This window comes from Penaeus monodon, chromosome 24 (genome assembly GCF_015228065.2).
Source record: "Penaeus monodon isolate SGIC_2016 chromosome 24, NSTDA_Pmon_1, whole genome shotgun sequence".
Lineage (NCBI taxonomy): Eukaryota > Metazoa > Arthropoda > Malacostraca > Decapoda > Penaeidae > Penaeus > Penaeus monodon.
The window spans coordinates 26,852,764-26,853,007 of NC_051409.1; positions in this window are offsets into that span (position 1 = coordinate 26,852,764).

Here is a 244-nt window from a genome sequence, read left to right on the forward strand (position 1 = left end):
CACCCCAAAAATTTAATATAAAAAACCACATAATACACACATAATATTTCCCCAAAATATTTTAGATATACACATATAAAAAGATATATAAAACATATAAAAAAAAATCCCCCCCCCAATAAAAAAAAATATACATCCATACACATATAAAAATTACATATATATATAAGAAATTTATTATATATACCTTAAATTATTTTACATTATAATATAACCCATTATAAAAAAAAACATTTATAATAAA